At 40.6% G+C, this 15,697-nt stretch overlaps 1 long non-coding RNA gene across 1 annotated transcript in view; it reads left to right on the plus strand.

Annotated features, from left to right (window-relative positions):
- Positions 1 to 15,697, plus strand: part of LOC116154055 (uncharacterized) — a 134,575-nt gene that overhangs the window by 80,303 nt on the left and 38,575 nt on the right. The window contains exon 2 of the long non-coding RNA XR_004137897.2: positions 1,708 to 1,834. This is a non-coding gene — a long non-coding RNA (uncharacterized LOC116154055). The remainder of the gene's footprint in view (positions 1 to 1,707; positions 1,835 to 15,697) is intronic.

Genomic DNA, 15,697 nt, shown 5'->3' on the forward strand with positions numbered 1-15,697 from the left:
CTAATGCATGGTGTTCAAAGCGCCCATGACAATAATAGATTTAAATAATAGATACTAGATTTTGTTCATTTTGAGTAATGATCTATGGTATGAGTGAATCTGAAATGAAAAGTTAAAGGGTTATTGGCTTACATATCCAAGTTTTAAAAAATATAATCCAGTATCCTAAGTAGCTTTAACACGGGTCAGCACATGCTGTGATAAAAGCTGTAGCCAGTCCCCTTAGTGGTGATGATGGAAACTGGCAGAGGTTTATTTCTATCAGTACATGTAGATGAATTGACTCAGTGATTGAGCAGTGCTGTGCAGCTGGCAGAATTGTGTTCAGGTTAAGCACATTTGTCAACAAGAATGTTGCCTGCAGAGATAATAAGCCATTAGGATAAACTTACTTCTGACTAACCTAACACCCGAACTTCACTGAGAGAGAAGATAAAGCAATGCCTTAGCAGCAGGGGATTGATGATCACCAAGAATCAAACAAGATCCATTTGTTGAATACGGCAGGGCGATGTAAACGGGGGTCGGGGTGTAGACATATCTTGAGTTTACGGATTATTTCTTATAACTAGTGTGTCTGTTTTGCCTGTATTATCAATAGAAAGATGACAGTTTGGTCACAATAGTGCATGTTTTTCTTCCTTTTCCTTTCCCATTTGTTTCTATTCTTTTAGTTCTGTTCTCTTATATCCAACCAACCAGCTATTTGAGCAGACATTTCTCAAGCTTGATGGAGTGACTGCATTAGTTGCTCACAAAGAAATAACCTGTGAGATTTTTAAAAAATAAAATTGACCAAAAGTAAAGCTTAAAATCATCTTTCTTACTGTAAGGTAGTATTGTAAATGCCATCAGAGAGCCATCAGGGAGAGTGACTGTGGGTGAAGAAAAAGGAAAAGATCTGAAGGGAAAGGGTGGGGTCATCTTGGCTGCTGCCCCGTCCTCTCCCCTCCAGCCTGCTTGCTAGACAGGAGACTCAGAAGACCCTCCAGAGATCCTTTATTTGGAGGAGATTCAAAGAAACTTTGAGGAGAGGATGTCCGGTGATCTAACATAGAAACTTGACAAGTGGAAGGACTGGATTAAACACTACAAGAGCTTCAGTAACAAGAGGCAAACCTGCATTGGTTCGCCTATTTGCTCTGTTTCCTTTATTTCTATTTCACTGTGACAACTTCACAAATAAAAGCCTGAGCTTCAGAGATTTCTAAATCTTGGAAAGTCATTCTTGTGTAGACAATCCTTGAATTCTAAGCAGTGGATTTTAAGAGGTCATTTCAAGGGTTAAAATTTTGGAACTATAGAATTTGAGACTATTTATTATGTTTACTTGTCTTAAAACTCTTTTTTCCCTGATTTACATGAAACAGTTGAATTCTGGTTCTTCCCTACCTCCCAGAGTACTCATTATGTTCACTTGTTCCTCATCAGAACCCACGTTAGTATACCCGCCATGGGTGCATCCTTGACAACTCTTCTCTTCTTACTCAGAATACTCTGTCTCAGGGATTCAACCTTACTTCATGGGTTCAACTATTGTCCATATTCTATGAGAACTCTGTATGAAAAGAAAAAAATTTTTCAAAGAATATACCTTACACCAATAATCTCTAGTTCTAATAGAAACTAGGAGTGACATAGCCCTCTCTATGATATTCTACAATATGAAAATTCTACAGTAGTTTTTATTTGTTCTGTATTTTCCAGAAAGGATTGTACTTACCCTTTGTTCAACTCTGCTGCGAAGAAGTTCAGAGAGAATGCAGAACCTATAAACTCTCTCCATCTTGATGGACGGCCTGCCAACATCCAGTACATGAAGTGACTTTCAGAGGTATGCCATAGAACCACCTGGTGATGCCATTTTGGTCTTTATTTTAAGTGAAAATGTGTTATTATTTTTAAAATTCAGAACCCATCTTATTTTTTCAATCACTGAAACTAAAGATTTAATGTACTAAAAACACTAAATTTTATAAAACTTTTACAAAATATGTAAAAATGTAGATGTCTAAAAATAGAAGCTTAGTGGAAAACTAGGAAGGTCCAGACTTTTCCAGTGTGCTCCCACGGTTGGTTAAGACGGTGGTTTGGTCCCTGGGTCTTGGTGATTTGTGGGATGTGATCCTCCCTGATCTGCCCAGCTATGAAAGCCTGTATGATCCCTGTCAAAGCGCTGGATCTGTTTATCTTTCAAGTACCAGGAGCTCTGAAGCTGAGGAGGGAAAGGCTGGCATCCGGCTGGCTGCTGGGACCATGTTGGAATTCCTGTCCCCACCAGGATCCTAGAAGCTTAGAGATCAGGTTTAGCTCCTGCTTCAGAATCTGCCTCTCACCCACCCCACCCTCTGGCTGGGATTTATCCTGCCTTCATCCACCCCTCACCCCACTCCATATTAGTTACTAGTGATGTCAGAGACCGGAGAGCTGAGAGGGAGAGGAAGAGCCGGGGGGAGGACGAGATGGGGGCTCAGGAGGGAAAAACATGTGAGAAGGGGAAAGAGGGAAGAGAGAGGACAAAGGGGAGAAGTTAGAAAGAAACATCTAAATATTGTTCTCAGATGTCTTCCAGTAAGCGTGTCTTGTTGGATAACTTGGAGGATTTGTTTTTTTGTTTCTAAGTCTTTGGGTTTCTCGTTTGGTTGGTGAGGTTGGATTTTTGTGTGTTTGCTGGCTTTAGTTCGTTTAAAATTTTTAAGAGTTGTTTTGTTCTGCTGCCAGGACTTCATGAAGTGTTCCCTGACGCCACAGCTAATGAGAGTCCTCTTTATGCTTCTCCACCACTTGCCCTTCCCTCCAGCACAGCATTTGTGGCTCTGTTTGTTTTGCCATTTCAGTTGTCAGCTTAAACCACCAGGAGGACAGGGACCGATCTATAGGGTTTTTTAATGGTAGGCATTCACCAGAAAATAATCTTTTCTTCAATACAAAATCCTGCACATGAAAATTCTCAGTACATAATATATCAAGAATATATAGAGGAAATTACAGAAATATGAGCATTTGTTCATTTTCTTTTATGACAGTTCTTCTTAAGAACATGTGGGTATAATTGTGGCCCAATAAAAGATGTGCTCAACTTGTCTCTCTTTGGTTCTCCCTTTGAAATACTCCCTAATTGATAACATATTTGTTTAACCACTGTGCTAGGTAGTTAATACTTTAAAACTAGAGACTTTTTAAGAGTTAGCAGAACATCTGGAAGCTGTGAAAACTGATTTTGACTGAGTTTCTAACAGTAGGTTTTCTCTGCTTTGTTCAAAATTCTTTATTCCCATGTAGTTACACTTGCATCCAATTTCTGCCAAACCTGAATATCAAGGAATTTTACCCATAGCACTCTTAGCTTTCTCCCCACGGAAACCTAGACACCTGAACATTGGTCTTTCCTGCTGAATCCTGCAGTCCACTAGACCTTGTGAATTAATGGATGCGAGGGGAGGGTAGCCAGGAAGATGTGTTGTCTGTAAGTGAAGAAAAAAATGTTAGAGAGAGAGCTGGTCCTGATCTCTTGGGCCTGTCCTTTACAAAACTGATTTGTAATTATTCATAGAAGCAAGGAAATTGTTCTGTAGCTGACTACTGCTCTGAAAACTACAGCCAGGGGATTGCTTCAAATTATAACATAGGAAATAACATAAACTCAAAAGGCTCTGTCGATGGCACTTCTCAGATTACATCCTACCTCAAAACGTCTCTCTTTATGGCAATGTATCAGAGACAAAAACAATACTTTGCCTCAGTTCAATTTAACTAAGTCTAGCAGATCAAAGAGGGAGAAAGAAAAAGAAGTTACAGGAGAGAGAGGCAGAGACACAGAACCAGAGAGAGGGAGTCAGAGAGACAGAGTCCAAAGGCCTTTCCCTCCCCGAAAAGTCTCATGGAAGTACTAGCATTTGAACCGGGCATTGAAAAACGGATGTAATTTGAATAAGCAGAGGTAAGATAAATGGAAGTAAACACAGGGATCTGTATCATCAGCAGGTAAATAGTGTATGAACAGAACAGGCTGGTTAGCTAGGGCATGGAAATGTAGGAAATATGGCTGAAAACATATACAGGGATGAAGGTGTGGCAGGACTTAAATGCCAAGCTAAGGAGCATGGATCTTATACAGGTGAGAATGGAAATCTATTCGAGTCGTGATTTTCAATCTTGGCTGCCATCGGAATCATCTGGGGAGCCTTAAAAATACCAATACCTGGGCCCCACCCCCACGGATTCTAATTTACTTGTTCTGGAATGTAGCCGAAGTGTCAGGACTTCTGAAAGCTTCCCAGGTGATTCCAGTGTCAGGCAAGCTTGAGAACCAAAGCACTAAAGGAGTTTGAGGAGACGAGTGGTATTATCGGGGAGCGGGTTGCGCTCTTTCTCCGGAAAACCGGTAAGTAGTTTACAGTAGATCTATTTTTGTTTGTTTGTTTGTGTTTTATAAAGCCAGACTTCTAAAGACCCTTACCGCTGTTCGAATAGGGTGCCGTGGGCGTCAATCCTGAATTCATTAAAATGTGGACTTCTTTTTACCACTTGATATTGTCATTTTAATGTCATCTTTAAGGAAAAACCCTGCTGTGTGGCCTTTCTCCAGAAGCCAGAAGTTCTGAGCAGCTGCCATCCAGGTGCCAGGATCCTGGCAGATCTGCATTAGCTCTGAAAATGAAGTTCTTATTCTGTGATCTTTAAACTAGCATTCGTGCCAGGGAAATGCCAAGAATTGCCAGGTTTTAGAACTTGTCATCTCCTCAGGCATTTTTTTAGAAGGCCATAGGAATCCTCACCTTTCCCCACCTACCTTCCCACCTATCCCTGCATTTTAAGAACAAAAGGTGGGTGTTGACACTAAAGTTCCCATGGCAGAGATCCCTGCTATGGTAAAGTGAGTCTATTCCTAGCACCTCGTCAGTTGGAAGTTTGATAAATGGAAACTTTAGATACTGAACTCTGGAACCATCAGTGTCACAGTGGGTCCTCTTGATGTTCTGTATCACAGTGGTATGAAGGATTTATTTCGTACCTTATATATGTGCTTAACATACTTTCATGCTTATACTCTCAACTACATTGTCATAGTTATTATTCAACAATTCCACAAGGGAGGTCTTATCTCCATTTCACAGGTGAGGAAAATGAGGTTTAGAGGGATTGTGACCTGTGCAAGGTCACTGAGCTGGTAGGTGGCTGGTAGGTGAAATTTGAGTACAGCTATTCTGCTTCCAAGTTGAGTGTTCTCACATTATATATATTTTATGCTTTGAGAGAGTTGGAGCATAATTCCTTTCCATTATATCGATCTCAGAAATTTAGAACACTTAAATATTCCTGTTTCCTTTAATGTATTTTTTGGATTATATTAAACCCTGTTTAAAATTTCATATACATTTTCAACACATGTACCTTGTAAAGTAATGAGATATGTAAATTTACTGTGTTCTTTGCAAATCTTTTCTGGCTTATATTTATCTCTTAAATTTCAAAGGATTCCTTATTTTATATACTGGATTTTCTGCGAGTGGGAGGGAGGAATCCGTTCATTTTGTAGGTTTTGTTCCTATCTCTTTTCAGCCTCTAGCTTTCAGACTCCCCTCTTCAGATCTACAACTGTACCTTTGCTTATACCATCCCCTTAGTCTAATTTATCATATGGGGTCTCCTAGTGGTTTATTTTACAAAGCAGTTTTTTGAGAACCTGTTAATGTGCCAAGATCTTTGGGGATACAATGGTCAGTAAGATTGCAATGCTTTTCCAAATGCACCCTCACTTTCTGGAGGTGCAATGACAAGTGCATGGCACAACTCAGGTGAGGCTCTCGCATTCTGTGTGCAGGCTGTTGATAAGGGTTTATGTCCAACACTCATCCTTACTATACCCATTTCTTGGCCTTCTTGGTAGTCAAGTTGTATGGTTTCAATAAATGCCCATTAACGCACTTTAGATAATTTTCTTGTAAGAAACAGGTCAAACTCACTGTAAATCAGAATTTATAAATCTTTAACTTTTGTTTGCTCCTTGAGTATTTGTATATTGTCCCATATTGAAACTCTTTTGTCACTTTATCCACTGACATAGCCTTGTTCTATTTTGTTGGAATTTATCTCCATCTGGGTAGAATTCTGTTACCTGCAACATAACTTTTATCTTCAGGCTTACAAATGGCACTGAGCTCTTGCTTCCTAATTATGACCATTTGTGAAATATTCGATAAGACACATCTCAGCACCAGTATCATTTGTGTGTCAGTTTTGCTGAGTGGGCACTGAGATTTTCTATGAGAAGGGAAAAATATTCCTCGTACTGATAGACATTCAGGGAAATTTTTTAAAAGGTTGAACTAGAGAGTAGATTTGAGGTTGTAGAAGTCACTGACCAACTAAAAATAACCATTACAATAAACATTGATTTACTGATTATTAAGATACATATAAATGAGTATCATATCTGTCATACCTTTATGTGATCTGCAACTGCGTTTTGGCACACTGGAACTGTCCCACATTCCACTGGTCGGTCAGCGCTCCGAATGACAACAGTTGTAGAATCAGTTGGCAAGAAACATAGGAACCTTAAATAAAGTATCAAAAAAGTGTAATAGAGTCTTTGATATTCAGGAAAATACTGTTTGAGATTCATTTCTGGTAATTGAAAGAATAATTAATTTTCCAAGTTGAATTGGAATTCGTTGGAGGAACCATTGTTTCTTGTACTCTGATCACAAATCCCTAAGTCACATGAAGGGACTTCAGACTCACAGATTCCCACTTCTCTAAGATTCTGACCTTGGGGCCATTTTTTTCTGGCCCCAGGAGCATGTCATATTCACTCTTTCAGGCTTCTGTACTCTCTGAACTCCTCTTTTCATCACAGCAGACCACCAGTCTTTTAGCCCATCCCTCACAGACTCTGCCCACTGACTTTCTCCTAGTTTCTATGGCCAGTCTTCAGCCACTGGGTTCTCTCCATCAATCTGGTATAGAGATAGTCAAGAGACAGGTTTCGACCTCCAGTTCTCAGGTCTGGTCCTGATTTTGCCAGTCATTACTATAAGATCTTACTTATTCCCTCATGAGTATATCACCGTCTCTTCATTGTAAAGTAAGAAATTGCACAAAATAGTCTTTCTACTTCCTTTTAGCTCTAAATGTTTTGCTTCTCTGATTAGGTACAGGGTAGAATAAAGGGGAGTAACAATGGCAAAAGAAACGCATATGCTGCCAATTTTCCTCAGCGTTTTTAATTTCAATTTTAATGTAACCCTAGTGGCTGAACTAAGTCTCTCTTCCAACTTTCCCCAACATTCATCTGATTGGATGTATTGATGAGTGACAAAAAAAATTGCAAAGGAGAAGTTTAAAGTGTAGTGTATTAGGGAATCACTTTATTGTATTGGTTAATCATGTCCACGTGAGAAATAATGCCCTGTGTGAGAAAATATGGAATTTTTTTTCGCAAGTCTAAATTCAGATTGAATTTAAAAATACATACTGCATGAAATTGGAGAATCATCCTTGATGGAGGGCTATGATACCCTGATCCAGCTAAACCAGTCAGCTCATTCCCCAATTGTGTCCCAAACATTTCTACATCTTTGACCAATAAAATGCTTTCTCTTCTCTTTTTTTTTTTCCTACTTGTTTAATGCTCTGTGTCATCTTCAAGGCCTCTTTGGGTTCTGGTGTTTTTGTAGGAAGATTTTTCCAGCAGCCCAAACCCGGAATAGCCTCTTGCTCCTTTGAATTGCTGGAGCACAATTATCTGCTCTACTTATTCTGTACTGACCTCATGTTGCAATTTGTTTTTCTTTATCTCTTGATGAATGTATCCTGTCTTTCCAACTAGGTTTTAAGCTGATTGTAGAGGACCATGTCATGGCCCTTTATCTGTCCTCAGCATCTGGCTTGGTGCCCAGCACACAGTCATCACCCAATAAATGCTTATTGGTGGTAATAGCACATAATTCCTTGAGACTCACTTACATATTATTGACAGCATATTATTTGAGAGATACATTGTCTGCCTCTCATTTGGCAAGAACATCAGTTCTTCACTCCTAATGAAACTAGCCTTGTGGCCCCAAACACCAGCTAATGGATAGTCAGAATGTGAGTCAACTGAACATTTTTTGTGGACATGAAAATGTTTAGTAACTGTGAAATGGCTGTCTTAATCTTTTCAGTCTGTTGTAACAAAACACCACAGACCGGGTAGCTTATAAACAACAGAGATCTATTTCTCACAGTTCTGGAGGCTGGAAGTCCAAGATCAGCATGCCAACGTGGTTGGGTGAGGCTGCCTCCCAGGCTGCAGACTGTCAATCTTTCATGGTGTCCTCACATGGCCAAAGGGGCTAGGGGTCTCTGTGGAGCCTCCTTTATGACACTAATCCCATTAAAAAGGGCTCTAGCCTTATAACCTAATCACACCCCACAGCTCCCCCCTACCTCTTAATGCTGCCAACTTTGGGGAGGTTAGGATTTCAACCTGTGAATTTGGGGGGTGGGGGCAGACACAAATATTCAGATCATAGCAATGACCGATACTAATGAGCCAATAGATACCATAGAAGTTTTATGTGGTTTTTAACCCTAGAGGCATTAAATGTTATCAAGAGCCTTAACTGTGTGCCTGTTACTATATTAGTGAAGGGAAATATAAAATAATAGCTTACACTTATAGAATATTTTATGTATATTTAATTATTAAATATTTACAACAACCCTTTGAAATAGGCCATGTTTCCCATTTTATAGAAATAATATTGTTTCTAATTTTATAGATGAGAAAACAGGGCACAGAAGGGTTAAGTAACTTGCTCAAGATTGCACAGCTAGTAAGGGGGTGAGCTGGAATTTGAACTTAAGAGGCAGCGTGACTCCAGAGTCTAAAACTAATAGGCTTGACTCCAGAGTCTAAAACTAATAGGTCACAAAACAAGTTGGTTCCCTGTATTCTGTAATGACTGGTTCAGTATGAACTAGTAAAATTTATTTTAATTAAAGAAATTTGAGTATCGGGTGGCTTTTCCAAGTGGGAATGAAAACCACATGAGAGCTGGAAAAGCCCCTGTGCGGAAATGCATTCTGCCAGCTCAAGGTCAGCCTGTGATTCTCAGCTCCTTTCCCATCCTTAAGTTATTTTCCATTAGTGTGAAAGAGAAACAGAGCCCTGGCTGTGGTGAAGAGGGCCTTTCATCTTCCCAGGCTGGGGGACCATTTGGGAAGGCAGGCTGACGAGAGCTGTGGGGAGATGAGCCATTTTAAAAACCCATGAAAGTAAGAGCTTAAGAGAGGATTTTTATGAGCATGGCAGAGTCGAGGGTGTATACTTATACAAGCACGCAGGAAACGTGGGTTAAAACCAATCAGTGATTAAAATTCCTTAGACCTTTAAAATGCAAATGACTTGAAAAATGTCATATTTTTGAAAAGTAGGCATTCTCATTTAGGGGAGCTACAACATGGTACTTGATTCTAGAGAACGTTTGAAGTTGCATGAAATTCACTAGAGCTCCTGTACAAATTTTTAGCTAAAACTATTGCCTGCTAGGGCTTGGGAAAGAATTCCATTGATTTTTCATCCCTACCTTTTTGTCTTTCAGAAAGTGGTGGGACAATTAAAGTTTTCCTTTTTTACCCTTTGTGCAGATAATGGCACAAATACTTCAGTGTAAATTGCAGAGACAATGTCAAAGCAGTAAGTTCCAACTTGCTGTCCTGATTTCGTGGAGATTGAAGTCAAGCACATGTCTTTTCAGTGACACCCACCTTTCCTTTGTCCTTCTGAATTTGCTGCTGCAATTTCCGCTAGCTAATGCATGCTACCAGCCAGGTTCTTCAATACGGATACTGACTACTCTGGCTCTCTCACTGGGACCCTCTAATTATAAGACTAAGTTTAAAGATTTCAACTTATTTTGGCACTCAGGGTGGTGATGCAAGATTTAATTCTCTCAAGCCATCTAATTAATAAAACTCTCTAATTTTTGTCAGGATACATTCAGCAGGGGTTTAAATAACTAGTTCTCCAAGAGCCCCATTTTCCTATTGTCAAAAACTGTTCTTTAAATCTGCTAAAAATAACCCAGGATACAGTAAAGAGAATGCACAGCTTCCTCCCCTTGTGAAGATCCTCTTGCATCTGACTGTTTTAAATATATGTCAAGAAGAGTGGGAGGAAGGAGGAGTGAAATTTTTGGCACCAAAAACTACAGGGCTCAAGTGACTAAAGATCTACCTTCCCCGTCCATAGGGATGAGGGAAGGAAGAGTTTAAAATTTCTAAGCTCATCCTTTCTTCCTTTTTATTCCTCTCCTTTATTAAGTCTGCATATCCTACCTGAACAAGTGAACTTCCCTGCAGAATGAATTCAGGTGGAGATGCATTCTTCTAAGAAATAAGGTAGGGGATTTTCCCTTTGATTTTGCTTGACACTCTACCATGATTAGCTATCCAGAGTAGGAAATCCAATAGATAAGTGACAAGAAAGGGAAATTACACATGGAGAGCATGAACTATACCATTATTTTAAAAAAACCACTTTTTTATTGAAATGTGCTTGATGTACAGTGTTAGTTTCAGATATACAGCAAAGTGGTTCAGTTATACAATATACCATTATTTTGAAACTATCTCCATAATGAAAAGTTTCCCAAACCTAGGTTACAATCCAATTCCAGAATGATATACTCTGTGCAATTTCAGTGAAACAAACAGCAGTTTGTGTCCCTGACTCACTGCAATGAAATTTGGCTCATGTATTTTTATTTTAGAAAATTAATGTATTCAATGAATATTTATTGAGCATCTTCTGTGTAATAGACAGTATTCCAAATGCTGAGAAACAGCAGAGAAACAGAAGTCTCTCCCTGCATAGACTTGGGGAGAAAATTCACCAGATAAATAAGCAAAATATACATTACCTTAGATAGTGACAAGTGCTAAATTGACAATTAAAATAGGGAAGGGAGGATGTAAAGTATCCTGATGGATTACAGTTTTAGAGAGGGTGGCTGAGAAGCTCTAGCTGAGGAGTTGATATTTGCATAAAAACTGGAAAGAAGTGAGGGGCTGGTATAGGGGGAAGAATGTTCCAAGCAGAGGGCCAGTGCAAAGGCCCTCTGAAGCTGGGGCAGGTGGGCATATTTGAGACACACCAAGGAAACCAATGTAACTGGAGAAGAGTGAGCAAAGATGAGAGGAGAATTGTGCTGGCGGCCTGATTGTGGAGGGATTTATACATTATTATCAGGACTTTGTCTTGTTCAGAGTAAGGTGAGATTGTTCAGTCAAAGAAGGTTTGACGCAGAGAAATGATATGATCTGACAACTTTTATCAAGATTACTCTGCCAGCTGTTTGAGAATAAGGTGAAGGTGGGGCAAGAAGAAAAACGGGGAACCAGATTAGAGATGTTGCGATAATCCAGATGAGAGTTGAAGGTGGATGAGAGATTGGACCAGGGTAATATCAAAGGAGGTGGTGAGATGTGGTCAGATGTTGGACTTATTTTGAAGTTACAGATGACAGGATCTATTGATGACAGAGTGACATAAGAGAACAAGAATCAAGAATGACCCCAGGAACTAGAAGGATGTGGTTTCCATTTACTGAGACAGCGAGCAACGTGAAGGAAACAAGTTTGGGGGAAATGTCAGGGCGGTTTTGCATGTGTTAAATTTGAGAGGTTCCCATGATCAGGGTGAGATATCAAGTCTGGAGTTCTGAGGAGAGGTCCAGGTTGGGGACACATACATTTAGGAGTCTTCAACCTATAAATGGTATATAAAGCCATGGCATTGGACAGGATCTCCAAGGGAATGAGTACGGCTGGAGAAGAGAAGCCCAAGGGACCAAGGCCTCGGGCACATCAATCCTTTGACTTCAGGGAGATGAAGAGACACCAATGAAAGAGACTGGAAAGCAGTGACTGAAGAGGTAGGAGGAGAGCCGGGCAAGTGGGTAGGTTAACCTGGGTTCTCTGTGCAGAAGCCAAGATAGAATTAAACATACAGGTATTTTAGAGGAAATGCCTATGAGAAAAAGCCAGAGAAGGGAGCCACATAAGATTGGGACAGCTGACAGTCTGCAATGATGGTCTGACCACAAGTGAAGAAGGGAGGGGGCAAAGTTGGAATGGCTACAGTTTAAAGTGGATTCAGCAAGTCTACTGGGAAGTTCTCAAGCTAAAGTCAACCATCTGAGGGATGCTGGTTTCCCAGGAATGGGCCTGTCTTGATATCCCTGCTACAAGCAGCCATTTGGAAGCCTGGCTTTATGTACTATGCAAGTATAACAATGGATTTCAGAGGCAGTAGTTGGGGGCCCTTGGTCCATTAAGCCCCCTCTAGTTGGAGCCAGTGTCTTCATGCCTGCCAAATGTGGTAACAGAATTACTTATTGCTGTGTGATAAACAACCAAAACTTTGTGCCCTAAATGAATAATTTATTATTGTACGCCAAGGCTGTATGAATATACTGAGCTCAGCTAGGTGGTTCTTGCTTGGTATCTGTCATCCAGGTGCAGTCAGATCTTGGCTGGATCTGGAGTCATTGAAAGCTTGGCTGGGTTGAAAGGCCAGAATGTGTTCTTTACCCACATGTCTGTCATCTCAGTACTCCCCCATGTGACCTCCTGGGGTTCTTATGTGGCAGCTCAGGGCTCCAAGAGACAGAAAAAAGGGATCTGCTGGTTCTCTTAAAGGCTAGATCTGGACTCTGTATCTTACTCATGCAAACTCAGCAGAATATGGGCTAGTCATGGACTAATGGGAGAGATGGGTTTCAGCACTACTGTAGTTTCGCCAAAGGAGTAAGATAAAACTAGAGAACGGCAAGTTAATTGTAGGCGCATGTAAGGGGGTGACTGTAATAATCAACTATGGAGTTTAAGATGCTGACTTTGATCACTAAAGTCATGTCCATCTCAAAATGTTATACTTTTGTGTTTGGGGCTTTTAAAAAATTTCCAGTGTTTTGTTCCTTCTTTTATTCTGTATATGAAAGCATCTCAGCACTTGAGTGGGCTTGCCCAGTGACTTATCTAGCTTTATAAGTGTTAGACTGAAACATTTTTAAGGGTTTCCTGGGGTTCAACTCATACTCTGTGATCCTCTTAAGGATTAATTGTGTAGCTGTTATGTGCAGTTCTCTACAGGAGGTGCCTTGGGATTGACAAAGAAACATTTGATGTGCTCTAGGATCCCAGCAAGGTCATAATTCAGTATCTTTTTAAAGTAAGTTTAAAATACTGGACATACTGAAACTCAACTATTTAGTGGTTGGTGAAAATTGATACTTATTAATCGATTAGTTCTGGTCCTATGCAACTGCCATGGTGGGCTAACCCCCATGTTTGCCCTGACCCTCCCACATCATCAGATTCCAAGGTCTAGCAATTTTGCCTTCCAGAAACCTAGATCAGAGGGGGGAATGATGGCTCGTTTTACTTTAGTAATATCTAAAAAATGGTGGATTCAAAGAATTTGTTCATGGGGGGGGGGGTCACTGGCCAATATGGGAAGATTCGGGGCACTTTGATGACTCCACGAAGGAAAGACTATTCCCCTTTTGCTGTCATGTAAACATAATCATAGCCTTCTTTGTGTGGAAGAATGTGTGAGTAGTATATAGGCCATTTCTATATTCAGCCCCTGCACTAAACTGGGGCACAGCTGATGTCCTCATTTGAGACAGTACCGATTGCCGCACGTGGACTTTGCATTTATCAGTTGGCATATTCATTAACTTGACAGAGGTGAGTGGTTTCAGTTTACCACATTCTGGTTGTTTAATGTATGAAGTCCTGGTGTTACTCTAGGTACTTGGGGCCTTCAGGCAGAAAACATCATCTACACGGAAGTTTATTACTCTTGACATTTGTATCATCCGGAAGACACCAGCTCAGGATTAAAGACTCGTGTGTGCTGGCACAGCTGGGAGGCTGTGGAGAGGATTTTTCCATTACATCCAGGTTTAATAACGGCAAGTGCTATAGTAATGTCCAGTTAGTTTGGAATTATCCTCTTTCTATAGGCAGGAAGGATTATGAATGACAAAAGTTATTCTCATGTTGCTGAAATGCTCCACTTTAAGAAGACACAGTCTAAATACATGAAAAATGTACATTGGGGAAAAGAATTCATAGCATAAATGAATCCTTTATAATATGTAAATGTTTGCCCCAAAAATCCTTTAAATATTCAACTACAGCTGCATTTTTAAATTACCTAGTTTACCAAAAATAGTTTTTCTGTTTATTATATAACATGAGTTGCAAGAGAACATTGACTTCACACTTACTACTTACAGCTGAAACTAAAAAAAGAGTAGGGAGGAGAGGTTATGGGTCAAATTTGCAATGCTTTTGCAAACAAAACATAAAAGCAACAACACCAAAACCCTGCAAAGTTCTTTCTATATAAAAATAAAAACAGCAAAAACAACAGTAAAAAGAAAAACAAAAATCATGTGTCAGAGGAGCAGACAAAGCTAGATACGCAGCTCAGGCAAGCAGGTGGGTAGGGGGTTGGCCCAAGAGTGGAGAGGTGGGTAGGCAAGCTGGCAGGTGGTTCCATCCATGTCCAGGGGAGGAGTTGTAGGCAGGGTCCAGAGAATGGTAAGACAGATTGGCAACAAGAGAAGCATCAGAAAATATGGCTGCAGGACTTCACTGTTAAGACAGAGGCTGTTGTGCTGTACTTTCTCTATGTGGGCACATCACCTGCTATGTGTGGGCAGTCCTGGCCCACAGTGTTAGAAAGAGCCAGAAAAAGTCAGGAGTTCAAGTGAATTGTACCTCTGATTAGAGATGCTCGGGCTAATTTTAGCCCTTCACAAGCCTTGTGAATCTGAAGGGGAGGATCACTAACAGAACGTTCCCTTTGTCTCTGGGAGTTGATGATGGCAGAAATAACCCTGCACTTTTTGCCAGGGACTTCAGTCATACAGCAGACATCACTGGCAATTGAAGCAAGTACATGGCTCAAGAGTTCAGGTGGCCGTCCTTGATATCACAGAAGACCTTGATAGGGTTGAAAGTTAATTTCTCCTGAGATTCCTGCTTGGAGATCCATCAATTCAACATGAGTAAATAAACCTTGTGGCAAATATCTTTGAGTTTATGAGAAAAGAATTGATTAACTAGGGACAGTGGGAAAAGCAACAGATGTCAGAAAGAGTGTTGGGCCCTTAAGGAAGAGGCAGGGAGGAGGCAAGGGCTGATTTCTTTCCCTACCTGGACCGAGCGCCACCCTCACTGTTCTGAGGCTGCAGAGGCAGCTCGCCACTAACACAGGCATAACAGAAAGAGAGCCCATGGCCCAGATGAGATTGCAGGTGATTCTCACATCGTTGTCTGCAGGCTGGTGATGCTCAGTGATTTGTCATGCTCCTTGTAAGAGATGTGTCCACCCTCCTAACAGATCTAAATTCCTCAGCTCTTAGGCCATAATTTGGCTTCCTCATTTTCAGCTGAGGGAAACAAAAAGCAAACGTTGGAGTTTTTCAGTTCCAGATGGTGGTCTCTGCTTCCAGAGGACATTTATTCCTTATTTCCATGCATTGTCTTAGTACTGACTATGGCAAATTCTGTAGGGCTGCACTAGAGTGTATTCTGCATCTATTTGTTTCCGTAATGAATACTGCCACCCTATCCTAAGCCACCATCATCTCCTGCCTGAACTACTGAAATAATCTCCAGCTGGTGT

The sequence above is a fragment of the Camelus dromedarius genome, chromosome 7 (assembly GCF_036321535.1).
Source record: "Camelus dromedarius isolate mCamDro1 chromosome 7, mCamDro1.pat, whole genome shotgun sequence".
Lineage (NCBI taxonomy): Eukaryota > Metazoa > Chordata > Mammalia > Artiodactyla > Camelidae > Camelus > Camelus dromedarius.